Below are 26,650 nucleotides of genomic sequence, written 5' to 3'. Positions count from 1 at the left end.
AAATGGTAATAGAAACATACATATTGAAAATTACCTTAAATGTAAATGGATTAAATGCTCCAACCAAAAGACATAGACTGGCTGAATGGATAAAAAAACAAGACCTTTATATATGCTGCCTACAAGAGACCCACTTCAGACCTAGGGACACATACAGACTGAAAGTGAGAGGATGAAAAAAGATATTCCATGCAAATGGAAATCAAAAGAAAGCTGAAGTAGCAATTCTCATATTGACAAAATAGACTTTAAAAGAATGTTACAAGAGACAAGGAAGGACACCACATAATGATCAAGGAATTAATCCAAGAAGAAGATATAACAATTGTAAACTGCACCCAACATAGGAGCACCTCAATACATAAGGCAAATACTAACAGCCATAAAAGGGGAAATTGACAGTAACACATTCATAGTAGGGGACTTTAACACCCCACTTTCACCAATGGACAGATCATGCAAAATGAAAACAAATAAGGAAACACAAGCTTTAAATGATACATTAAACATGATGGACTTAATGGATATTTATAGGACATTCCATCCAAAAATAACAGAATACATTTTCTTCTCAAGTGCTCATAGAACATTCTCCAGGAGAGATCATATCTTGGGTCACAAATCAAAACTTGGTAAATTTAAGAAAACTGAAATCATATCAAGTATCTTTTCCAATCACAATGCTATGAGACTAGATATCAATTATAGGAACAAATCTGCAAAAAAGACAAACACATGGAAGGTAAACAATACACTACTAAATAACCAAGAGATCACTGAAGAAATCAAAGAAGAAATCAAAAAATACCTAGAAACAAATGACAATGAAAACATGGGACCCAAAACCTATGGGATGCAGCAAAAGCAGTTCTAAGAGGAAGTTTATAGCAATACAATCCTACTTCAAGAAACATCTCAAATAAACAATCTAACCTTACACCTAAAGCAATTAGAGAAAGAAGAACAAAAAACCCCAAAGTTAGCAGAGGAATGAAATAAAAAAAATCAGATCAGAAATAACTGAAAAAGAAATGAAGGACACAGGACTTCCCTGGTGGCCTAGTGGTTAATAATCCACCTACCAAGGCTGGGGACATGGGTTCGAGCCCTGGTCTCAGAATATACCACATGCCATGGAGTAACTAAGCCTGTGCACCACAACTACTGAGCCTGCGCTCTACAGCCTGCAAGCCATTTCCTCTAAGATCAGGAAAAAGACAAGGTTGTCCACTCTCACCACTATTATTCAACATAGTTTTGGAAGTTTTAGCCACAGCAATCAGAGAAGAAAAAGAAGTAAAAGGAATCCAAATCAGAAAAGAAGAAGTAAAACTGTCACTGTTTGCAGATGACATGATACTATACATAGAGAATCCTAAAGATGCTACCAGAAAACTACTAGAGCTAATCAACGAATTTGGTAAAGTAGCAGGATATAAAATTAATGCACAGAAATCTCTTGCATTCGTATTCATTAATGATGAAAAATCTGAAAGAGAAATTAAGGAAACACTCCCATTTACCACTGCAACAAAAAGAATAAAATACCTAGGAATAAACTTACCTAAGGAGACAAAAGACCTGTATGCAGAAAACTATGAGACACTGATGAAAGAAATTAAAGACAATACAAACAGATGGAGAGATATACCATACTCTTGGATTGGGAGAAGCAAAGTTGTGAAAATGACTATACTACCCAAAGCAATCTACAGATTCAATGCAATCCCTATCAAAGTACCAATGGCATTTTTCACAGAACTAGAACAAAAAATTTCATAATTTGTATGGAAATACAAAAGACCCCAAATAGCCAAAGCAATCTTGAGAAAGAAAAACGGAGCTGGAGGAATCAGGCTCCCTGACTTCAGACTATAATACAAAGCTACAGTAATCAAAACAGCAGGGTACTGGCACAAAAACAGAAATATAGATCAATGGAACAGGATATAAAGCCCAGAGATAAACCCACGCACATATGGTCACCTTACCTTTGATAAAGGAGGCAAGAGTATAGAATGGAGAAAAGACAGCTTCTGCAATAAGTGGTGCTGGAAAAACTGGACAGCTACATGTAAAGGAATGAAATTAGAACACTTCTTAACACCATACACAAAAACAAACTCAAAATGGATTAAAGACCTAAATGTAGGGCCAGACACTATAAAACTCTTAGAGGAAAACATAGGCAGAATACTCTATGACATAAATCACAGCAAGATCCTTTTTGACCCACCTCCTAGAGAAATGGAAATAAAAACAAAAATAAACAAATGGGACCTAATGAAACTTAAAAGCTTTTGCGCAGCAAAGGAAACCATAAATAAGACGAAAGGACAACCCTCAGAATGGGAGAAAATATTTGCAAATGAAGCAACTCAGAAAGGATTAATCTGCAAAATATACAAGCAGCTCATGCAGCTCAATCTCAAAAAAACAAACAACCGAATCAAAAAATGAGCAGAAGACCTAAATAGACATTTCTCCAAAGAGGATATACAGATGGCCAACAAACGCATGAAAGGATTCTCAACATCACTAATCATTAGAGAAATGCAAATCAAAACTACAATGAGGTATAATCTCACAGCAGTCAGAATGGCCATCATCAAAAAATAAACAAACAATAAATGCTGGAGAGGGTGTGGAGAAGAGGGAACCCTCTTGTACTGTTGGTGGGAATGTAAATTGATAAAGCCACTATGGAGAACAGTATGGAGGCGCCTTAAAAAACTAAACATAGGGGCTTCCCTGGTGGCGCAGTGGTTGAGAGTCCACCTGCCGATGCAGGGGACACGGGTTCTTGCCCCGGTCCGGGAAGATCCCACATGATGCGGAGCAGCTAGGCCCGTGAGCCATGGCTGCTAAGCCTGTGTGTCTGGAGCCTGTGCTCCGCAACGGGAGAGGCCACAACAGTGAGAGGCCCACATACTGCAAAAAACAAACAAACAAACAAACAAACAAAACTAAACATAGAACTACCATACAACCCAGCAATCCCACTACTGGGCATATACCTGAGAAAACCATATTCAAAAAGAGTCAGGTACCACAATGTTCATTGCAGCACTATTTACAATAGCCAGGACATGGAAGCAACCTAAGTGTCCATCGACAGATGAATGGATAAAGAAGATATGGCACACACATACAATGGAATATTTCTCAGCCATAAAAAGAAACGAAATTGAGTTATCTGTAGTAAGGTGGATGGATCTAGAGTCTGTCATACAGAGTGAAGTCAGAAAGAGAAAAACAAATAACATATGCTAACACATATATGTGGACTCTAAAAAAAAATGGTTCTGATGAACCTAGGAGCAGGACAGGAATAAAGACGCAGATGTAGAGAATGGACCTGAGGACACGGGGAGGGGGAAGGGTAAGCTGGGACAAAGTGAGAGAGTGGCATTGACATATATACACTACCAAATGTAAAATAGATAGCTAGTGGGAAGCAGCCGCATAGTACAGGGAGATCAGCTCCGTGCTTTGTGACCACCTAGAGGGGTGGGAGAGGGAGGGTGGGAGGGAGATGCAAGAGGGTGGGGATATGGGGATATACGTATACATATAGCTGATTCACTTTGTTATACAGCAGAAACTAACACAACCTTGTAAAGCAATTATACTGCAAGAAAGATGTTAAAAAAGAACTATCTTCTTAGCAACTTTGAACTTTTTAATACAGTATTGTTATCTATAATCATAATGCTTAGTGAAGCAAGCAGTTTACTTACTGCTTCCAGAATCCCATATGTAACATATGCTAATTATATGAAATTATACCTTTAATCTGTACATAAAGAGATGACCACATTGATGTTCTTCAAAATGTTGAAAGTAGTTTCCACTGGATAGAGGGTTTTAAGGAAATTTAGAAGAAACTTTATTTGTATTTTTGTGTAAGTTGGAATTTTTTTTAAAAGTATGCATCATGTTTACAAAAACGTTAAAGCTATTCCCAGAGGAAACATTAAAAATAAACCTCAGCACCAATCCTTTGTAATTTTATTTTTTAACCAAGGACAGACTATGGTCTGCTACTTATTTTGGAGGATAATCTCTAGATTACCAAAGGAAAGGCCTTTTTTTACATTGTGGTCCTGGGTCACCTCTATCAGATTTACTTATGAGGCTTGTTAAACATACAGAGTTCCAGGCTCCCTTCCCCACCACTACTGAATCCCAACCAAAGTGAATAAATCAACATCTCTGTGGGGTGGGACCCCTACATGGTTCCCAAGCGCTCCTGGAGAAATGTATGTACACTTAAGTCTGAGAACCACCAGACCTAAAGGAAGGATTAGCAACTTCACTGTGTCATTCATATCTATAATTATATACATTCTCTCCCTCTCTCTGTCTCGCCACCTGTTTTCCCACAGTCTACAGAAGCTGAAACCGAGATGAGGTAAAGGCCTCGAATATCAGGTGTTTCAATGATTAAAATACTTAAGAAAACCCACAGAATTGTTGATATTCATAGCAATCCCCAATCTTTTTTTGTCCATTTCTGTCTCAACTTACCTGGTTCTTGGGTTTTTGATGAAGCCAGTGTTTATGAAATTAGGGCAGAGACATGTTGTTTTGACTCCAGTTTTTTCTAAGGCAGTCAGTTCTTCAGTCAAAGCTTTACGAAATCCAACAGTAGCAAACTTGCTTGAACTGAAAATAAACAGTTCAAGAGAGAGTTCACAAGATAATTCGGGAAAGCTGCTGCATCTATTTAATGGCAATGTCTGTTTTCCTTAGTTAAATGTGGTGCTCTGCCAGGCAGCACGGCCACATCTGGATCTCAGGGCCTGGCCCAGACCTACTGAATCAGAATCTGCATTCTAGATGATCCTCAGGAAAATTTATAGGCACAGCAAAGTCTAAGAAGTGCTGGCATAGAACATTTACTGCATCCCAGCATCATTTATCAGTGTAAGAACTGAGTAGGTTTAAATGTCTTGTTAGGAAAATTGGTAGGGTGTTTGTTTTTGTTGTAGCTGTTCCCCTAAAATTTAATGTTGCTATAGGCTGTTCGTTATTTACTATAGTATGTTCATGGAATTCATTGGGAAATTCTCCAGCATAAGTCCTAGTCTTCCCTTAAGCCTTAGCTTGATTTCCTCAAAGAGGCCTTTCCTGACCCCTAGTCTAAATTATTTTCCCATTATATGGTAATCTTCAGTTTTCCAAGAAGCACGTCTTGGACTTGTAATTAAATATTCATTTGGGTGAATTTTTTTAATGTCTGGCCCCCATACCTTTACTATAATAATCTCCATGACTGTTTTGGTCTCCAGTGAATCCCCAGGGGCTGGCACAGTGCTTGGCCTATAATAGGTACTCAGTAAATATTTGTCAAATGAATGAATCAAAATGCAAAGCAATTCTTATTGTCATAGTGCCTTCATTTGGAAAGAGAAGGGAAATTTGTCATATTCTAAGTGGACATTACTTTTCCAGCTAGGCTTTTAAAGAAAGCAGCATTATTGAGATATAAATTCACATACCATATAATTCACTCACTTAGGTGTACAATTCAATGGGTTTTGGAATATTACATTATTAATTTTTAAAAATTATACAAAATATTTATAATATAAAATTTACTATTTTAACTATTTTTAAGTGTATAATTCAGTGGCATTAATTACCAGATAGATTGTTTTTCTCTAAGCCTGTACAGATTACCAATTTTTTTAAATGAATTTTTTAAAAATTATTTATTTTTGGCTGCATTGGGTCTTTGTTGCTGTGCGTGGTCTTTCTCTAGTTGCAGCGAGCAGGGGCTACTCTTCGCTGTGGTGCGTGGGCTTCTCGTTGCGGTGGCTTCTCTTGTTGCGGAGTGTGGGCTCTAGGTGCACGGGCCTCAGTAGTTGTGGCACACAGGCTCAGTAGTTGCAGCTCACGGGCTCTAGAGCGCAGGCTCAGTAGTTGCGGCGCATGAGCTTAGTTGCTCCGTGGCATGTGGGGCCTTCCCAGACCAGGGATCTAACCCGTGTCCCCTGCATTGGCAGGTGGATTCTTAACCACTGCGCCACCAGGGAAGTCCCCAGATTAGCAATTATACAAAGTAAATTCTTGCCAATTAATCTGTGCTTTGGATAATAGAAAGTTGTGGAAAGTTCTCTTTTATCTTTTTTTTTTTTAAAGCTTAGACACCTATTGAAGGCTTAAAAGAAAGATTGCTAGATTCAATTACATAAAATGTAAATATTCTATACACTGAAAAACAACACAAACAAAAATAATATCTAAAATTGATCACTATATACCAGACACTGTCCTCAGTTATTCAGACGCATTATTTCATTTAATCCTCACAGCAATTCTGTGAAATAAATACTATTTATGATCTCCATTTCCCAAAAAGGAAACTTAGGCAGAGGCGGGGTTATAGAACTTGCCCAAAGACACAAAACAAAGTGGTGGAAACAGGCTTTAAACGTGGGCAACAAACCAGGCCTCTATATTATATACTCTAAACTTTATTAGCTCCTAACCAAGTTAAGAGGTAAATGCAACATATAGGACAAAGATTAAGGGTGAATACATGACAACTTTTATAAATGAATAAGACAATACTCTAATGGATAAATGCCTAAGGACATTAGCAGAAAGTTTACAGAATAAAAATACCAATAGATATATGTATATAAATTTTTTTAGGAGTAATTAATATAAATACAAAGTAAAAAAAGATGAAATTTTTGCCTAGCAGTAATGGTAAGGATATGAGGAAACTTTTTATTTGTTTGAGTTGTTTTTCAATGTACAGAATACTTTCATTCTACATAATTGAACTGGCAATCTTTTAAAGCCATAAATATATGTCTAAGCTTTAAGAAAAAAAAGTGAGAGAGAAATTTCCACAGAACTTCCTATTTTCTAAAGCACAGGTTAATTGGCAGCATTTTCTGGAAGGCAATCTGGCAAAAGGTATAAAATTCATTAAAAATATATCATGCTCTTAGATCTGGTAATTTCTCTTTTAAGTATATATCCCAAGGAAATAATCAATCATGTTTCTAAAGATTTATGTTCAAGGATAGTCCCTGGGGTATATAGTCCATGAAGGCAAATAGTTGCAAACACTGAAAATGTCTGGAGTGGACAGATGCTGTTTTTGCCCATCAGCATTCATATTCCCTCATTCTGGTAAGATCGCTCTGATTTTGTCGGATTACACCCAGCTCCTCCTCTCCATACAGTGATCGAATCCAAATTGGTCTAGTTAGAGTGAACTCTAGAACTAGAACATTTGAAGGCATGGCTTTTCCCCCACCTGCTGAACTTGGAGTTGAAAGGATATTATTCCAGAACTGCTGGTAGCTATCTTGCCAACAGAGGACAGCCTACCTAAGACTTTTCCTCTTTTGGTCTGGGGCAGTTTAAGTTTTGTGTTCCTTGCAACTGAAAGAGTCCTGAAAAATAAATTATCCAACAATAATGGATAAACTGAATAAACAGTGGCACATATATACCATGCAAGAATTGAAAATGATGTTGCACATATATATTTATTAACAAGCAATATGTTCATTTTAAATTAAAAAAAAGCAAATTTACGTATGCAATTTTTTTAAAATGCATGACTATATATCTACATTTAAAATGTCCTAAAAAATGATAACAAATGCTTATCATGGTTATTTCTGTGTGGTGAGACTATCAGTAAATATTCTTTTTTTTCTTTTACTAAACTGTATTTTCTGATTTTTCTTAAGTGAACCAGAAGTGCAGGGATATATTAAAACTCATAGTTAATGATCTTGAGTGTGTTAAAGGAATTTTATATTTTTGAACTTCAGAGTGAATTTGTTTTTAGACATATATATGAAAGCTAACAGTGAGTGTATTTTTTCTGCACTTTGTGACATTACACCAAATTTCTTCTTACTGTCAATAATCTGAATTAATATTTTTCATTCCAAATTATTCTTTTAGATAACATTTCATTACAAGTTAATGATCAGGACTCAGTTTTGCCATGTCTTCCCATACTGGTAACTTTCATGCTTATAAATTGGCTGAGTTGACAAAATACATTAGCCAGAGTTTATAGGTGAACAAAAAGAACAAACAAGTTTGCAAGGATAGTCTAACCACATCTGCAGAGTGGTTGTTCTTATGTCATGGCAAGATTCCCCTACCTCCCTCAGCAGATGTTTCAGTGTGGAAGCATGATCTGTAAATGTTACAAAGTTTTCACAGAGTTTTGTTAAAATGTCCATCTCTTCATCTTCCATCTGCCTAAGAATATCCTCTTGCTGATTCCGTAGAAACAGTCTAAATTGCTCACATTCAGAATTTATTTCTTCTCTCCTACATTTAACCTGGTTTCTCACGTTCAACTGATTGGCTGGCTTGCAGAGTTATCACTTTTTCAACTTGTTCCATATCACTCTTCAAGGGCTCAATGGTACATTCTAGAACTTTCCTGTGATGAGAGGCAGCTTTCATGATGGGGCAATTGTAGTGTTTCTGGTGTTGAATGGAGAAACAGCACTGTGTACATAAAACCTCTAGGTCCTTCCCACAAAAAAGGGTTAGAAACTGAGTGTGCTTCTCACACACAGAATTCTCTTCCTGCCCCTTCCATGTGCTCCTTCTGATCTGGAGTAAATTAGCAACTTCAGTCAAGTGACTGAGCTGGGTTTGCTTCTGATGTTCTTGTCTTCAAACCAAAAATGGCAGACAGAACAGGGGAAGGTATCACCTAGGTCCTTCCAAGTCATGTTGATGCATGAGCAACAGAAGCTGTGCCCACAGTTGATGGTTACTGGATCTTTCAAGTTATCCACACAGATGGGGTAGCTAGACACCTCTTGTGCCTGTACCAGGGCTCTCACGAACTCCACTGAGTTGAGAACAAAAGTGGTGGATAAGAATGCTCCCTGTGGCAAGGCCTGCCTCAAGCTCAAGACCCAGTGAGAAGTGGATATCCTACCCTAGCGATAGCAGATTGAACAGTTTTATGTTTCACTGGACCGCCATACTGATGACAGCCACTGAAGTCATGTTCAGTCCCCTGTACCTACCTCAACTTGAAGGGCAAGGGAGATTCACTGCTTGTACCTCTATTGCAAATTAGCCCACCGAAATTTAACATTAATGAGTTTCTTCTACAAGTAAGTAGCCACAGGTTCAAGAAAGCAATCATTCCTATGGGGGAGAAAAGCTTTTAATTTCAAAATTTCCTAGACTGGCAATCACAATATAATAATTAATTCAGGCAAGAATCATCAATGACTGCAACTACTGTAAGGTAAAAATTTCATGGGAAATAATATATTCACAAAATCTCAAAATATTATTCTAAGAATTATAGTTCATGTGTAGAGAGACAAAATAAGTGCCTTTATGATGTAGAGAATAGAGAACACCTCCTGACCAATGAATGGATAAATTGATGGCCTGCGATGGGAAGAAAAACAGCACATATGGAAGAGTTCTGCCCCCCCCACCATTACCCAAATCTAATCACAGGGAAATAATCACTAAAATTGAAACCATGGAACATTCAATGGTCTTAAACACTGCATAAACAAGAATGACACTGAAAAAAATATGGGGGAGTGTTCTACATTAAAAGAGACTAAAGAAACAACTAAGAGAAATTCATGATCTTAAGCTTTGATTCTAGATAGGGAGAAAAACTGCTATAAAGTGGATATTATGGGACAACGGGGAAAATCGGAATATGCACTATTTACTAGGTAAGGGTATCATAGTTAACCTTCTTGAATTCTAAAATTACACTTTAGCTACATAAGAAAGTATTCTATTCTTAGGAAAGGCATGATGAAATACTTATAGATGAGGGGTCATGAACTTTGAATGTTATTCTGAAATACTACTTTACAAAAAGCGGGTGTCATGGTTTTGGTATGATGTGGGAGTGTGATGGCTATGACTATAAGACTTCATAGAGATGGAATAGTTCTCTATTTGGTGGTGGCTACATGAATCTGCATGTCATAAGTGTCACAGAACTATACGTACTCATTTGACCAATATCAAATTCTTGGTTTTCATATAATATTGTTAAGAAACATGGGAACGTAGACAGTGGGTCCATGGGACCCCTATGTACTATCTTTAAAAGTTCCTTGAATCTATCATTATTTCAAAATATTAGTTTTAGAAAAATCACCTGCAGGCTCATCCAAATGGTTAACTTAAATGGAAGTGGTCTCACTCATTTTGTAGTACACTGGGATATAAATCACTATATCCCTTGCTTTTTCTACTCATTCACTGTTCTGTACATTTTGGGGGCAGTCCCCTACCTTGTGAGATATATGAGTGCAGTACAGAAGCCTAACCTAGACCAAGCCACCAACAGCTCTCCACTTGGTTATGGTACCACCCTTCTACCCGGTCAGCCTGCTTCCACTCTTGCTCCCTTGCATCCATTCCCACTCAGTAATCAAAATTTTCCATTGAATAGACAACTTATATCCTCTCTTCCCAGTGATTAAATTTTTCCAGTGTCTGAATGCACTTTAAAAGCTCAACTCCTCAACATGATATACAAAATCTTAAGTACTGATCCTGACTAGTCACTTTGAGGTTGAGTCCTATCTTTCTTTCTTCCTTGGTACACTGCAGCAAAAATTTACTGTTTTTGGTTGAATACGGTGATTACAAAATTTAATTAACAATCAAGTTAAGAAGAAAAAAGGGGAAATTTTATTCGAGCCAAACTGAGGATTATAACCTGGGAGACAGACTCACAGAAAGAATTGTTCCACCTGTTAGAAGTTGGAAAGCAAAGTCGTATACATTTTCAAGACAAAGGATCTTATATCAAAATGACATACTGATATTTTACATAAAGTTCATGAAGGATACATAGTCCAGGTAAGCATGTCCAAAGTGAGCAGCAAGTCACTATGACTCCTACAGAGTTGGGAAAGAATGTTATTCTTTTAAGAAGTTAAGTTGCTAGGGTCAGATGAACGGGAAAACAATTGATCTTTAAGGTTGAGCAGGCAGTCCCATCTTTGAGGAGCTCTGGTTTATGTGTAATGCAGAAGCACCCTGCACATTGGGGAGGGAGAGAGGTGGCCCAAACAAACACAGAAAGAGGATTTTATGTTTACATATTCTTGTCCTGCCTTAAAATATAAATTTTATTTCATCGATGCTGAGGTCATTGCTACGGAGTTAAGCATTCTCCACAGGAATCTTTGTACACCTCTGTGTTTTCTTTCAGGTCTCCTCTCTCAAATGCTATCTCCTCGAGGAAACAGTTTCTACTCACATAGTTTGACTGTCTTCCTCTCCCTGCACTCTCTTGCTATCCCCTCTGTTTTCTTTCATAGAATGCAATCATAATCTAAAATTGTCTACTTCATGTGTGTGTTTGTTGGTTATTTTCTCTTTTGTCCATCAATAGTAAGATAAGTAGGTTCTTAGTCTACCTTGCTCATTGGCCTGTAATAGATATTCAAGAAGGGTTTTTTATTAAAAAATAAATAATAATAATGAATACAAAATGAATAAACCCTAAAAACATTAATATTAAAAATGTCAATGTTATATAAAAGACAGAAGTGGGGAGACTGTTCAATTACAAAAAATTAAAGAGAAGAGACAACCAAATCTAATCTGAATTTCTCTGGGAATAGAGAGAAAAAGTTATAAAGGACATTGTAGGTGCAACTGAGAATATTTATACATGAACTGGTATTAGATGGCCTGGTTGAAGGGCAGTCAGGGCCCTGCATTCTTGGCATACATAATAGACTTCAAAGGCCTATGTTGAAATTCCTCTCCCAGCACTAATTTCATAGTTGGTTTGAGGGTTTAACTGAGAATCAGTGACTGTGTGGAAGCCACTTACCACAGTGCCTGACGCACAGCAAACCTTACCAGAGAAGGGGACTCAAGCTCCTTCCACAAAGTCTCAACTCAACCCAGGGAAATGTAAGGAAAGGGTCACCTAGTCAAAGGGAATAATATTTATACAGATGAGACACTAACATAGAAGGGTTTCAGAAATACTGAGCCCTGCTAGATCAGAGGTAAAGGAGACAGGAGCTGTGAGTCAGTCTGTGTTTGAAAACCCACCTTCTACCAGCCCATTCCTACCATTCACACACACCATACAAACGCTGTTGTCCAAACACACACATGCGGATAACAGTGGCCAGAATATCTGGCAAGTAATTCCTACTCAAGGTAAGTGTTAGCTGGGGTGGGGTGAGGAGTGTGATTTACCTGTGGAAGAGGATTACCTGCATGTATATTCAGGAAGGCAGGCCATACACAGTCCAATTGGCTTAAGCTCCTTCAGGACCCTACGCCCAATGTTCTCCTAAAGTGAGCTGGATTATAATGGGCAAGGAGGGACGATAAAATGCATGACAAGTATATACAACCATATTTTATTAATTCTAAGATGCATATTTTTTCACATTTTAATAATTCTGAAATAAGATAGTGTAGAAGTGATGAGTCAGAATGGGGTAATTTCCCCTTGGTTATAAGCACAAATCCAGCATTAAATGTGAAATCATGACAATTTTACTATGTTCAAGCATCATTTTATGTGAAATGTGAACAGCAGAAAAAGTTAAAAAATGGTGCCTGATAATGTGGGGGAGAAGGAAAAGGAATAGTGTACTGATGGTTGAGTAGCCACTATTTGAGAGAATAACTCTGCCTGGAAATTAGGCATGCCAGGACAGAATAAACCAGCCAGAGGTTTCTCTAACTTTTCCTTTTGAAAGTCTTCAAAACTACAGCAATATTGAAACAATAATGTAGTCAACCCCCTTATTCCCTTGCTTAGAGTGTCCAGTTTTTAAGATTTGGGCTGACCAGTATTTCTCACTACATGTGAGGGCAAGAGTGTGTATGAATATATACGTGTGTAGAATATATTATTTCGAACAGTTTAAATTACAGACATCACGTCAGTTTTCCCTTAAATACTTAAACTAATATTTCTTGAGAATATGGACAGTCTCCTTTTTTATTACAAAACTTTATTGTACCCAGTTTACGCTAATATACCTATACCATTGGGGCCATTTCTCAGGGTTGTGTTTGCAGAAAGCATCCTTGAAAGGGGAGGTAAAGTCTCCCTGTGGGACCAGAAACAGGTTTGCTATGAAAGGGGATCCCCCAAACTCAGGGATCTCTGAATGTGTTGCAAACCCACAGTGTGCACAGCATCCACGTGGCCCCTCCACATCACCTCTGTGGGACTTGGGAGGTATGGGGAACTGACACATCATGATGCTCATGCTTCTGGCTGTGCCAATAGTAAGAGTCCTCTGTCTCTGACCCTAGGAGTTTGTGTCATCTGGCACCAACTATGAAACATTAACAGGCTAACTTATTAACTTCCCAGTAGCATAAAACTCTAAACCATTAAGCACACTGTACTTCTTGTTACTTCTGTACCTAATAAATATATATTTAGTTTTTATCCCAGGTTCCTGACACAGGACTCTTAACAACCTTGAAATCTCCCTAGTGTTAAGAGGGTCTTTTGTATGCTAATGAGATGAGTGATGGCCAAGGACCCATAGACAGCACCAGAATGGAGGCAAGTCACCAGAAAGATCAAGGTACGATTAGAGTGTTGGAACTTTCAGTCCTAACCTGTGACTTCCTGCGGAGAGGCACTGGAGATTGAGGTAATCACCAATGACCAAGGACTTAATAAACCATGTCAACATAGTGAAACCTCCATTAAAAAAATAAAACCAAGAAAACCCCCCTGAATGTTAGGGTTCAGAGAACTTCTGGGTTCTGATGAATATACCATGGTGTTTTGGGGATGACATGCAGTACCTAAGCCAGAACAGATGCTCAATAAGTGGCACTGTACAAAAAAGAGTTAAAAGAGCAGGCTTAAGACTGCTGTCCTTAGAAAGGCCTGCTTAAAAGGCTGGCCCTTGGGTCCTGTCTGGGAACTTGGATTTTGTAAGGGTTACCACCATTCCCTGATAATGGCTCACTGTGCTAAAGTGTAGGTACAAATGATGTGGTTTATGCTAACCACCAGTATTCCTTCTGGGAATCTGGAGATCTGATACATTCTAGGCAGAGGCTGGCTACATGACCTGTTCCACCCAGATTTTGGGGCAACAAGCCTCTAAAGAGCTTCCCTGGTAACAACATTTCACACATGTTGTCACAACTTGTTGCTGGAGGTGTTAAGTGGGTCTGTGTGACTCTCCTGGGAGAGGATTCTTGGAAGTTTGCCTTGGTTTCCTGAGACTTCATCTCATGCATCTTTTCCCTTTGTTGATTTTGCTGTATCCATTCACTATAATCAATCACAGGTCTGAATATCCTTTACCCTGAGATTTCTGAGTCCCCCTAGTAATAGCTGTACCTAGGTCTCGGGGACTCCTAGACACAAGATCTTATACATTTTCAAAGTGAAAAAAGCTCTTAGAAATCTATCTCAACTGCCTAGATTTTTATTATATCATGTAACATTGTATTAAAGTATATATGATAGCACTATTTCAGTCTAAAAGCTACTATAAATTTTGGTACTGCTAAATCTTCAGTGAGAAGAAAAGGTGTTAACTGCTCATGGCAGTAGTTTGGCAAAGAAAGTTTGCATGCATCTAGTTTTGAAGGAGCTGTAAGGTATTAGTGCATTAAAATTCTTTTTTGTTATATTGTAATTAAAGGATAACAGAATATGCCACCCCAAAATATGCCCATTTGGCATAAGGATGATTTTGAGCAGACTATTTTGAGAAACTGTAGACACAGAAGCTCAGAAAACAGAGTAGAATTTAGGGAAATTTATATTAGAAAGGGAGACTGTACCTGGCAGTGCTCTATTTCCAGAGATCACTCATCTACCTGACTTATTTGCATGGCAGAGCAAACTTTACCAACAATTTTCTCTACTCACCTTCCAGTGAATTGCCTTCCTCCCATTTGAAACCCAGGCCCCTATCCCTTTGCTCTTTGCAGTCTGGTATATAAGCCTCAGTTGCCAGGCTGCCTTTTGAGTCTCATTCCTTTATGGAGCTCCTACATGACCATATGTATTTAAAGTTGTTTTGTTTTTTCTCCTGTTAATCTTAATTATGGAAGGGCAGATGGGTGTCTCAGCCAAGAACCTAGCAGAGTAGAGGGAAAAATATTTTTCCTCCTCTACGGTATAAAAAGAAATGTATAAAGTAATGAAAATGTGTCTTCTGACCTTCCAATCTAATGTTCATAAATAACACTGTCATGTCATGGATTCCTAATCCTTGTTTAAAATTCCATATTTTACAAATGTATTTTGGCTGATTAAATATATAAGGTTTTAAGAATATTGCCCAAGGCTATACAGGTAGTACATTACAAGTATGACTAAAGAAGATGGCAGAGCAGAAGGATGCAGAGTTTGTGTCTCCCCACAACTAGGGCACCAACCAGATGCTGGGGGGGACCTCGACACCCAAGGGGATATAGGAGGAACTCCCGAGTGACCGGGTAGGACATGGTGGGTAGCAAGCAAGAAGGAGGGGTGGAGGCCAGATGGAACTGGCGCCGTTGAGGGGTGGCTGGGAGAGGGAGGGCTTCCCACACCTGGAGGGACCCTCGGGGGTTTAGACGATCGGGGGGAATGCAGCTGGCATTTCCCCTGCCCAATCAGGTTTGGGGAAGCCTGCTGGGGTACTGGGGGTGTCCTCAACCCTCTGAGGCCCCCTCTGGCTGCAGAGATACTAGGGGCATAGAAGGGAGAGAGGGGGGAAAAACGGAGGAGGGGCAGATGGGGAGGGACCCTCTGGGATCTGAGGATGGTGGGGAGGGAAGGCATGGATGGCGTTTTCCCCACCCACTGGAGCCTGCTGGGTTCCTGGGCCTGATCATCCACATTCCAAGGCCTGAGGCACTTAAGGGCCCCTCCAGATGACCCTAAGCCCTGCCCCCCCACCCCTCAGGGTCTTTTCTGGCTAGGTCCTAAGCATAGGCCACCACCTACACCCCGCCTGTGCCAAAGCCCTGCCCCCCACATAAGCCCCATCCCCCATGGCCAAGTCCTTTTGCAGCTTTTTTTTTTTTCCTCATTTTTGCTCTTGTGGTTCTATTTTACCTTCTGGTCATATTTCATCTATATTTTTATTTTTTCTAACATATTTGTTAGTTTTCTAATTTTATTTTAATTTTTACTGTTTGTTATTGTTCTGCTCCTTTTTTTTTTCTTTTTTCTTTTTTTTTTTTTGCTGCCCCACATGGGTTGTAGGATCTTGGTTCACAGGCAGGGCATAAAGCCTGAGCTCCTGTGGTGAGCTCCGAGTCTGAACCAATGGACAAACAGATAACCTCAGATCCCAAGGAATATTAATTAGAGTGAGGTCTCCTGGAGATCCTCATCTTGGCACCAAGACCCGGCTGTACCCAACAGCCTACAAACTCCATGCTGGAAGCCTCAGGCCAAACAACCAGTAAGACAAGAACACAGTCCACCCATCAAAAAAAAAAAAAAAAGAGACAACAAAAAAATATGTCACAGATGAAGGAGCAAGGTAAAAACCTACAAGACCAAATAAATGAAGAGGAAATACACAAGCTACCTGAAAAAGAATTCAGAGTAATGATAGTAAAGACAATCCAAAATCTCGGAAATAGCATGGAAGCACAGATCGAGAAAATACAAAAATGTTTAAAAAAGAAGAACTAAGGAACAAACAAACAGAGATAAACAACACAATAACTGAAATGAAAAATACACTAGAAGGAATCAATAAGAGAATAACTGAGGCAGAAGAATGAATAAGTGAGCTAGAAGACAGAATGGTGGGAAAAAATGCTGAGGAGCAGAACAAGGAAAAAAGAATAAAAAGAATTGAAGGCAATCTCAGAGACCTTGGGGACAGCACTAAAGGCACCAACATTCAAATTATAGGGATCCCGAAGAAGAAGAGAAAAAAAAAGGGTCTGAGAAAATATTAGAGAGATTATAGTCGAAAACTTCCCTAACACGGGAAATGAAATAGCCCCCCAAGTCCACGAAGCCCAGAGAGTCCGTACAGGATAAACCCTAGGAGAAAAACACCAAGACACATATTACTCAAACTAACAAAAATTAAATTCAAAGAAAAAATATTAAAAACAGCAAGGGAAAAGCAAAAAATAACATACAAGGGAATCCCCATAAGGTTATCAGCTGATTTTTCAGCAGAAACTCTGCAGGCCAGAAGGGAGTGGCAGGATATACTTAAAGTGATGAAAGAGAAAAACCTACAACCAAGATTACTTTACCCAACAAAGATCTCATTCAGATTCGTCAGAGAAATCAAAAGCTTTACAGATAAGTAACAGCTAAGAGAATTCAGCACCACCAAACCAGCTCTACAACAGATGCTAAAGGAATTTCTCTGGGCAGGAAACACAAGAGAAGAAAAGGACCTACAAAAACAAACCTAAAATAATTTAGAAAATGGTAATAGGAACATACATATCCATAATTACCTTAAGTGTAAATGGACAAAATGTCCCAAACGAAAGACACAGACTGGCTGAATGGATTCAAAAACAAGACCCATATATATGCTGTCTACAAGAGATCCACTTCAGACCTAGGGACACATACAGACTGAAAGTGGGGGAATGGACAAAGATATTCCATGCAAATGGAAATCAAAAGAAAGCTGGAGTAGCAATTCTCATATCAGATAAAGTAGACTTTAAAATAAAGAATGTTATAAGAGACAAGGAAGGACACTACATAATGATCAAGGGATCAGTGCAAGAAAAAGATATAACAATTATAAATATTTATGCCCCTAACATAGGAGCACCTCAGCACATAACACAAATGCTAACAACCATGTAAGGGGAAATCAACAGTAACACAGTAATTGTAGGGGGCACTAACACCCCACTTACACCAATGGACAGATCATCCAAACAGAAAATAAATAAGAAAATACAAGCTTTAAATGACAAAATAGACCAGATAGATTTAATTGATATTTATAGGACATTCTACCCAAAAGTAGCAGAATACATTTTCTTCTCAAGTGCACACAGAACATTCTCCAGGATAGATCACACCTTGGGTCACAAATCAAGCCTCAGAAAATGTAAGAAAATTGAAATCATATCAAGGATCTTTTCTGACCACAATGCTATGAAATTAGAAATCAATTACAGGAAAAAAAACTATAAAAAACACAAATACATGGAGGCTAAACAGTGTGCTACTAAATAATCAAGATATTACTGAAGAAATCTAAGAGGAAATAAAAAAAATACATAGAAACAAATGACAATGAAAACATGGCAACCCAAATCCTATGGGATGCAGCAAAAGCAGTTCTAAGAGTGAAGTTTACAGCAATACAATCTCACTTCAAGAGACAAGAAAAATCTCAAATAAACAATCTAATCCTACACCTAAAGCAACTAGAGAAAGAGAATAAAGAAAACCCAAAGTCAGTAGAAGGAAAGAAATCATAAAGATCAGAGCAGAAATAAATGAAATAGAAATGAAAAACAATAAAGATCAATAAACCTAAAAGTTGGTTCTTTGAGAAGATAAAATTGATAAACCCTTAGCTAGACTCATCAAGAAAAAAACAGAGAGGAAGCAAATCAATAAAATTAGAAATGAAAAAAGAGAAATGACAACTGACACTGAAGAAATGCAAAGAATTATACGAGTCTACTATAAGCAACTATATGCTGATAAAATGGACAACCTGTAAGAAATGGACAAATTCTTGGAAAGGTACAATTTTTCAAGAGTGAACCAGGAAGAATTAGAAAATGTAAACAGACCTATCACAAGTAATGAAATTGAAACTGTAATTAAAATTCTTCCAAAAAACAAAATTCCAGGACCAGATGCCTTCACAGGCAAATTCTATCAAACTTTTAGAGAAGAGCTAAAACCTATCCTTCTAAAACTCTTGCAAAAAATTGCAGAGGAAGGAACACTCACAAATTCGTTCTATGAGGCCATCATGACCCTGATATGAAAATGAGACAAAGATATCACAAAAAAAGAAAATTACAGACCAATATCATTGATGAACATAGATGCAAAATTCTCAACAAAATATTAGCAAACAGACTCCAACAACACATCAAAAGGATCATACACCATGATCAAGTGGTATTTGTCCCAGGAATACAAGGATTCTTCAAAATATGCAAATCAATCAATGTGATATACCATGTCAACAAATTAAAGAATAAATCCACATGATCATCTCAATAGGTGCAGAGTAAGCTTTTGACAAAATTCAACAACCATTTATGATAAAAACTCTCCAGAAAATGGGCAAAGATGGAGCCTGCCTCAACATAATAAAGACTACATATGTCTAACCCACAGCAAATATTATTCTCAATGGTGAAAAATAGAAAGCATTTCCACTAAGATCAGGAACAAGATGTCCACCCTCACCACTGTCATTCAGTTTTGGAAGTCCTAGCCACAACAAGCAGAGAAGAAAAAGAAATAAAAGGAATCCAAATTGGCAAAGAAGAGGTAAAACTGTCACTGTTTGCAGATGACATGATACTATACATAGAAAATCCTAAAGATGCCACCAGAAAAATATTAGAACTAATCAATGAATTTGGTAAGGTTGCAGGATACAAAATTAATGCACAAAAATCTCCCATTTACCATTGCAACAAAAAGAATAAAATACCTAGGAATAAACCGAACTACGGAGGCAAAAGACCTGTACTCAGAAAACTATAAAACACTGATGAAAGAAATCATAGATGACATAAACAGATGGAGAAATATACCATGTTCTTGGATTGGAATAATAAATGTTGTGAAAATGAATATATAACCCAAAGCAATCTACAGATTCAATGCAATCCCTATCAAATTACCAATGGCATTCTTCACAGAATTAGAACAAAAAATCTTACAATTTGTATGGAAACACAAAAGACCCTGAATAGCCAAAGCAACCTTGCAAAAGAAAAACTGAGCTGGAGGAATCAGACTCCCCAACTTCAAACTATACTACAAAGCTACAGTAATCAAGACGGTATGGTACTGGCACAAAAAGAGACATATAGATCAATGGTACAGGGTACCACATCTGTCACACCCTAGCACATATGGTCACCTAATTTATGACAAAGGAGGCAAGAACATACAATGGAGCAAAGACAGACTCTTCAATAAGTGGTGCTACGAAAACTGGACAGCTACATGTTAAAGGATGAAATTAGAACACTACCTAACATGATACACAAAAATAAACTCAAAATGGATTAAAGATTTAAATTTAAGGGTGGACATTATAAAACTCTTAGAGGAAAACATAAGAAAAACACTCTTTGACATAAACCACAGCAAGATCTTTTTTGACTCACCTCCTAGAGTAATGAAAATAAAACCAAAAATAAACAAATGGGACATAACTAAACTTAAAAGCTTTTGCACAGCAAAGGAAACCATAAACAAGATGAAAAGACAACCAACAGAATGGGAGAAAATATTTGCAAATGAAGCAACAGAAAACAGATTAATCTTCAAAATATACAAACAGCTCATGGACCTCAATATCAAAAAAACAAACAACCCAATCAAAAAATGGGTGGAAGACCTAAATAGACATCTTACCAAGGAGGACACACAGAGGGCCAAGGGGCACATGAAAGGATGCTCAACACCACTAATTATTAAAGAAATAGAAGTCAAAACTACAATGAGGTATCACACCAGTCAGAATGGTCATCATCAAAATATCTACAAACAATAAATGCTGGAGAGGATGTGGAGAAAACAGAACCCTCCTCTACTGTTGGTGGGAAGGTAAACTGGTACAGCTACTATGGAGAACAGTATGGATGTTCCTTAAAAAACTAAAATTAGAACTACTATATGACCCAGCAACCCAACTACCAGGCATATACCCTGACTACCATAACTCAAAGGGACACATGTACCCCAATATGCATTGCAGCACTATTTCCAATAGCCAGGACATGGAAACAACCTAAATGTCCAACAACAGATGAATGGATAAAGAAGATGTGGCACATGTATACAATGGAATATTACTCAGCCATAAAAAGGAAAGAAATTGGGTCACTTGTAGAGATGTGGATAGACCTAGAGTCTGTCATACAGAATGAAGTAAGCCAGAAAGAAAAAAAAAAACAAATATCATATATTAATGCATATATGTGGAATCTAGAAAAAGGGTACAGATGAACCTATTTTCAGGGCAGGAACAGAGATGCAGACATAAAGAATGGACATGTGGACACAGTGGGGGATGGGGAGGGTGAGACCAATTAAGAGATTGGGATTGATATATATACACTACCATGCATAAAATAGGTAGCTAGTGGGAACATGCTATAAAGCACAGGAAGCTCACCTCAGTGCTCTGTGATGACCTAGATGGGTGGGATGGGGGTTGGGGTGGGAGGGAGGTCCAAGAAGGAGGGGATATATGGATACATGTAGCTGATTCACTTCATTGTTACAGCAGAAACTAACACAACATTGTAGCAATTATACTCCAATTAAAAAAAGACTAAAAATAAGAAAAAAGGGAATTCCCTGGTAGTCTAGGGTTTAGGACTCTCCACTCTAACTGCCTGGGGCCCAGGTTCAATCCCTGGTCAGGGAACTAAAATCCCACAAGCTGTGTAGCACAGCCAAAAAAAAAAAAAAAAAAAGACTGAAATTTCTGGAACCAGAAAGAAACATTCTATTGTTTCATAGAGAGTATTTCATTTAAATTAAGCAGGTGCCCTGGCGTTCCCACACATATTCCTAATGGGTTCTCCCCTCCCCCATACTTATCTCCCCAACCCCACCTTCCAGACTCAGGCCTTGGAGTGAAAAGAACAGTTTTGGGGGACACTTTTCCAGTCCAGGCTACATACACAGGCCGACTATTCTGACTACCGTCTTCTACTCCATGCCGACCATCAATTCCATAACTCTAGAGCACTCTACACTCAAATGTAATCCTCTTACTCTCCAATGTTCATTACCGTTAAAACAGTGAGATCCTGAGGATGCGGCCCTCCGGCCCCTCTGCTCGCCCTGCCACCACACATGTCACGCCACAAATCCCACTTGAGATTTTACATTTATTTTTTGTCAGCCATTGGTTAATGACACTAGAGTGTATGGTTCATGGTCTGAATTCTTTGCCATTTTTCCTCAAAACTGATTATCTACTCCATTCTTATAGCTGTTGAAAAGCTCGGCTAGCGTGCGCTCAATAAACATCAGGCTAAGAAATTAAACCTGTGGCGGATTCCCAGCTCTCAAGATTCGACCTGTGACTTTTCTTAAGAGACCACTAAGTCTGGCGCCAGGAGATGCCCAGAAAGCCCCCTGCTCAGCTAAGCTCCCTCCGCCCTTCCTCAGGGCCCTCCCGGCTCACCTGGAGCAGGTGGCTCAGCCCTCTCAGGCCCGAGGCTCTGAGGAGTCTGGAGGCTCCAGGGCAAGGCTCACACCTCTGGCCCCTGAGAGGCCAGTCCCTGGAAACGCTCTCTGGGCCACGGTGATGGGTGGGTGCACTGGAAGTGGGCGCGCATGGGCCTGCACATGCTCAATGTCTAAGGGTGGGGACCCGGAAGAGCCTGAGCAAGATGGTGGGGAGGGGTCGTTTCCCAGGTGACCGGGCAGTCATTGGCTTCTGCTGATCCTCTAATTCCGGAGCAACATTTTCACGTTATTAGTGCTTTGAGGTTGGTTTGAAAAGCTTCGCCACCGCGTCTTCCTCCTTCCCTGCGCAGTAGAGGAGTGAAGAGCACAGCTCCAAAGGCTTCAGGTGGGCTGGCGTCACAGGGTGCAGTGGGCGAGGGGTAGTTTTGTTTCTGAAACCTAAGAACAATCAGTCACCTCTTTGGATCAGTTGCTTCTGGGTGGGTGAAGATTATGCCTGGCCTCCCCGAGGAAGTAACTTTTTTTCTTTTTTGTTTTTGTTTATTACTGTTTATTACAAGGATGTTCCCTGAACACAGGGAGAAAATAGAACATACACATTGTCTTCTAAGGGGGCTCAGTACTCATCTTCAACTAGACTTATTGTAAGTGACTTTGAAAGAGGTCCAATAGAGAAATAGGGCATAAGTTTTTCTGTAAAAATGTCACTGAATAAATATAAAGGAGATCTCTTTTTCAAATTATAAAAAGAAATTTCTCCCAACTCATAGTCCAGAAAAACGCCAATCCGACATGGGTTTCCTGAATCCCCTGTGTTAGGTGCACTACCCCAGAGCTGAATTTGCCAGCAGCCATTGCTTGGGGATGGTGATATAGGAGCATTTCTGGGGAAAGATTCTTTACACATACCTAAGGAGCAGTCACCTAGGCCTCTTACTTCTACCTGCCCCAAATGCCTGCCAGCATCAAATCCCTCAGAACTCAGGACTTCTAGGTGAGTAAATGCCTCGGGATTAAGAACACAGTTTGGTTCCATCCTTCGAAATGTTGCAGTTTTCCTGTCCTGTGAGATGATGAGACTGTGGTGAGCAGTTTCAGTGTCTAGTGTGAGATGTACCTGAAATGTGCAGATCATTTTGTGGAGGCCAAAATATTGTGGGGGGAGAGTGAAAACCTCCTTCTTTAGTTTGTAGGAAAAGGCTGCCGGGCTCTTTAGGTTTCCATATGTGCTGTGGATCCTTTCAATGCCTGTCAGTAAATCCAGGTCAGGTTGCAACACTTATTTATTTCACCAAGTAGATTTTTCAACGTGGATCCGTGGCCCGATATTTGGTGTTTTTTTTCAATTATTTTATCTTGAACATCCTTCTCTTCACTTAGTAACCTAACGTGAGTTTCATCATGCTCTGTTCCCAAGAAATGCTTAATGCATTCAACTTCGGAGTGCAATTCCCTCCTTTGATTGTTCACCTTCCGCACCAACTCAAACGATTTTGAGACTTGCATTTCTAATGACTTTTCAGCATCTTCAAGCTGCTTTTTCAGGGGCTCCATGTGGACTTTGTGCCTCCTCCTGTGACAGGCTGCAGCCTGCTCCATGGGTGCCAGGGGGTGATCGCGGTGGTCAGAGGAGAGACCCTGCACTGAAGACAGAGCAGCTCCAGGTCCTTCTCACACAACAGGCTCAGAACCTGCCTGTGCTTCTCGCACGGGGGTTTCTCTTTCTGCCATTTCCTCTTTTCCTCTGTGCTGGGAAGCTGCTTCACAAAATCAATCATGAGACATAACTGAGTGTTCCTTCCAAAGCCCTTGTCAGGGCAGGGCTGGAGACAGACATGACAGGGGAAGATGTCGTGGAGACCCTCCCAGCACTGTTGAATGCAGGGGTGACAGGAGTTGTGCCCAGTCAGTGGTCACTGTGTCTCTCAAGTAATCCAGGCAGATGGGGCAGCTGGCCTCTGCTTGGAGCTGTGCCAGGGAAGATGCCAGGGCCATCGTGCAGGGAGGGTTTCTGTCTGAGGAGACTCCCTTCAGAGAAACCTGGCTCTCCGGGGTGGGGACAAGTGAGAACCATCTGACCCTTCAGCCTTCTCTCTGCTCCTTCACGGCTGCCAGTAGGTTTGCCAGGATCTGCAGGGAGCTGTGGCCACTCAGGCCTATTTCTACCCCTTCCCTTCAACCCTACAGCAGCCACCAGGAGGACTGAGAGCCCCAGTCAGTCTCTGCTTCCTTTGGCACTTCTGTCCCTTTTACTTAATGGGCTGAAAGCAAGCTTTCTAGGTGGTCCTCTTCTTCACAGAGAGCCACTGCTCCCAGTAGTGACGAAAATCAACAGCACAGGGACACAATCGGCAAAATCCAGGTGTGGGCAACTCTATGGCACAACTCACCAGGCTCCTTCAAGAAAATGATAACAAGAGGGAAAAGAATGTATATTACAGAAATAAAGAGCATGTATATAATCAACAATATTTGACCAAGGTTTTTTTTGGATTCTAATACATAAATTTCCAAACAAAATCTAATTGTAATCAGTTGGGATTGTGGGTCTCTGATGATGTTTTTTTTTTTTTTTTAACGGTACGAACGGCTTTTATTGTTTGCAACGGGAAGTGGAAGAGGAGGGGATGCGACAGCTCTGGCTCCTGGGGCGGCTCCACAGACTCGGTTGCTGTCCTCGGAAAGCTCTGATGATGTTTTTATAGGTTACTTAATGTGATTTTATTAATGAAAAGAGATCCATTTACATATAAACCCTATGATATCTAGGTTTGCTTCCCTGTGATGAGGAGCAGGGATGGCTGGGGGCATCACTCACTGGATGTGTACGTGGGATGTTGTGGGCTGAACTGTGTGCCCCCACGGTTCATAAGTTGAAGCTTAACTCCCAGTACATCAGAATGGGACCCTATATGGTGATAAAGTCTGTAATGTGCTGATTAAGGTAAAATGAGGCTGCTGGGGAGAGGCCCTTATGCAACATTGACAGGTGTCCTTAAAAGGGGAAGAGACATCAGGGATGGGCACCCACAGAGGAAAGGCCATGTGAGGTCACAGCCACGAGGAGGCCACCTGGGAGAGAGGCCTCAGGAGAAAGTGAACCTGCCAGGACTTTGATATTCAACTTCCAGTCTCCAGACCTGGGACAGAGTTTCTGTTGCTGAAGTCACCCTGATGTGTGGTGTTTTGTTGTGGCAGCCCTTGGAAACTGATACATTATGTTTGTTCTACTATTTTTCTATTAATTTACAAGCTTAACATGTTCTATGTAAAAACACTTTTCACAAGGCTGACCAATGTTCTCAGTGTGCTCCTGCCCCAGCCAGGCCACGCCAGCTTCTCTCTTCCTTCTTTGAGCCACAACTCTCCCTCTCCCTCCATCCTAAAGTGTCCACATCCCTTCAGTCTCTATCTCCAGGGGAAATTTAGAGATTACAGCAGACTCAAAAGGCGTACCAACCCGGGAATGTAAGTTGGAGTAGCCAATATGCAAAACAGCATGGAGTTTCCTCAGAAAAACTAAAAATGGAAGTGCCATATGATCCAGCAATGTCTCTCCTAGGCACATATTGAACAAAACTATAATTCAAAGTGACACTTGTATCCCTATTTTCATAACAGTGCTATTCACAATCTCCAGAACATGGAAGAAACTGAAATGTCCATCGACAGAGGAATGGATAAAGAAGATGTAGCACATGTATACAGTGGAATACTACTCATCCATTAAAAAGAACAAAATAATGCCTTTTGCAGCAACATGGATGGAACTTGAGATTATCATACTAAGTAAGTCAGAAAGAGAAAGACAAATGCCATATAATATCACTTACATGTATAATCTAAAATATGACACAAATTAACCTACCTACCTCTGAAACAGAAACAGACTCACAGACATACAGAACAGCCTTGTAGTTCTAAAGGGGGAGGGAGGGGGTGGCAGAGGGACAGAGTGGGAGTTTGGGGTTAGCAGATGCAAACTATTATATATGGAATGGATAAACAACAAGGTCCTACTATACAGCACAAGGAACTATATTCAATATCCTGTTATAAACCATAATGGAAAAGAATATGAAAAAGAATGTATATATATGTAATGTGAATTACTCTGCTATACAGCTGAAATTAACAAAATATTGTAAGTCAGCTCTACTTCAATTAAAAAAATATGACGTGCCACCATTACAAGTAATTGATGTGAGTTGGCTGCAAGTTCAAACACATGAAAATAATACTATTATTTTGAGACAGGAAGACAAGAGCACAGCCATTCTGGAAAAA

At 39.5% G+C, this 26,650-nt stretch overlaps 1 pseudogene; it reads right to left on the bottom strand.

The window, feature by feature from the left end:
* Positions 1-691: 691 nt before the first annotated feature.
* LOC132519065 (tripartite motif-containing protein 60-like) lies at positions 692-23,498 on the bottom strand (annotated as a pseudogene).
* Positions 23,499-26,650: the final 3,152 nt, after the last annotated feature.

This window comes from Lagenorhynchus albirostris, chromosome 4, assembly GCF_949774975.1.
Source record: "Lagenorhynchus albirostris chromosome 4, mLagAlb1.1, whole genome shotgun sequence".
Classification (NCBI taxonomy): Eukaryota; Metazoa; Chordata; class Mammalia; order Artiodactyla; family Delphinidae; genus Lagenorhynchus; species Lagenorhynchus albirostris.
This window is presented reverse-complemented; position numbering and strand designations above follow the sequence as displayed.